Below are 2,014 nucleotides of genomic sequence, written 5' to 3'. Positions count from 1 at the left end.
AAATTACACAATGCAGTATTTAATACTTTCCAATAAGCAACATAAATTGTTTGGATAATTTGGTACATTTTAAATTCGCAAATGTTACAGAATTCAGTTTGTCCAGTGGAGTCAAACAAGTAATAAAACTCTTGTATTAGGAATAATAACATTTTGCACTTACACAATATTGGGCTATTCATCTTAAAAATGTGAGTGAAACACATTTTGTGGTTAAAACAACAATCTAAAAGTCCTCCACATGGAATTTTCTCTTGACAAATCTCTTCACTCATTCAAAACCCCCAAACACAGTTTCCAGGCATGGCCCCCAGGAGTTTTAAAAACTATATTTCTATGTTAAAAGAACATAGAAAAAATATTGGGGAAGTTAAAATCAACATACTAATTTACATTCCAAAACCAATACTCTCAGATATGTTAGTTTATAATGTGGAATGGGTCCAGTTTCCAGGGGAGGGAAAAGACAAAGCCTGCGAAAGAGACCTGACATCTCAGTTGATAGATAACAGTTTGATGAGCAAGAAAACATTAATGAGGTTAGTTTAGGTGGCAATGAGGGGGAAACATCTTTGCACCTGCTTACCAAAATCCTAAAATTCAGACAGAGGCTTTAATAAAATTCCATCATATATACAGTCCTGATGGTCTCAACAACACATTAATGAAACATCTCAAAGTTGTCCTTGGAAATAGTCCCCAGTCTTGGAATGGTGAACAGGACTGACATGCCCACGGTACACATGGGGTTGAGGGTTCTCTGCTGGTCCAGGTTGGTCAGGCGTGAACCAGTGGTTCCAATCCCTCAAAGGCATCATCCAGAATTCTATTCTTATTGATTGGTTCTATCAATCACACACAAAAGCACACAGCTATGTACATACACACATGTGTACACACACAACACGTGTATAACTTCCATAATGTCCCCCCAACAGATGTCATTGATATGGAGTGAATTCAGTCAATAGCTATCTGACTGCATTGGAGGAAGACACCTGGCAGCTGAGGAGAGAGGCACTCTTCCCAGCACTTTGAGTGCTAAATACACTGGTGTGACTTACTTTCAAAGGCAGAGTATGCAATGGAAAGATAGGGGAAAGGAAAGACCTTGATAAAGAAGAACCTGGTGAACATTACTGAAGCCATATTAAGATGAACATAACTAGCCATCTTACTCATAGTACAATGCATGAGACAATCCTCTGAGAAGAGCATTCTGCCACTCGGTTTTCTCTAACACCTATAATCCCAGTCTAATCAAAATGAAAACATCTTAGAAATTCAACTTAAGGGACAATATACAAAATATCTGACCAACACTTGCTAAAATAGATAAGCCTTTTTAATAGCCAGAAAAAAGGAGACATTCACAACAGAAAATATTAAAGAAATAGGAAAAAATAGAAGTTATCATTTCTTGGATGGGAACTTAGAATAGAAAATGTATATTAATGGGGGAAAGGCAAAATATGAATGAAGCGTGGAGTTTGGTTTGCAAAGAGTACTACGCTGGTTTGATACAAATGCCTACATATGGTAATGCAAAATGTTCATAATGAGGAAGAAGACTATACCTTCAGGGATCATTCCTTCTATACTTTGTTACCAGAGAAGTTTCTCTGATAGTGTAGAGCACCTGAAACCATGAGAAGGAGTCAGAACACCCTTTCATGAGAATGAAGCCAATTCTAGGTGATGTTTTTGTAACTGTCTTTTACCATTTTTGACGGTTCTCTTCCTCTGGCAGAATGAGATGGGGAGGATGCAGTCTGAGTGGTTCAGGGAAAACACAAATGAGGAACACTGTTTGAGGAGTCTATGGAGCAACCTTGAAACTTTTTTGGCACATAGAACTAACTAAAATTTTTATTAAAGTAATAAATAGGTCTTGCAAATGCTTGTAGAAAGAAGGCAGAGATGTAGAACGAATGCATAAATGCTGTGTGTGATCTGACAAAATAAGACAGAGTGATAGAAATGGCATGGAATAAAGTGAGTTGTGTCATCAGTT

At 37.3% G+C, this 2,014-nt stretch overlaps 1 non-coding gene across 1 annotated transcript; it reads left to right on the top strand.

The window, feature by feature from the left end:
- The first annotated feature begins 1,567 nt into the window (after positions 1-1,567).
- Positions 1,568-1,781, top strand: LOC130033225 (small nucleolar RNA U3). Its single transcript, XR_008793933.1, has one exon. It is a non-coding gene; the product is annotated as a small nucleolar RNA U3 (small nucleolar RNA).
- The last annotated feature ends 233 nt before the right edge of the window (positions 1,782-2,014 follow it).

The sequence above is a fragment of the Sorex fumeus genome, unplaced genomic scaffold, assembly GCF_029834395.1.
Source record: "Sorex fumeus unplaced genomic scaffold, SorFum_2.1 ptg000051l, whole genome shotgun sequence".
In the NCBI taxonomy this organism is placed as follows: Eukaryota; Metazoa; Chordata; class Mammalia; order Eulipotyphla; family Soricidae; genus Sorex; species Sorex fumeus.
Note: the sequence above shows the minus strand (reverse complement) of the source record. Positions and strands in the feature narration are given on the sequence as shown.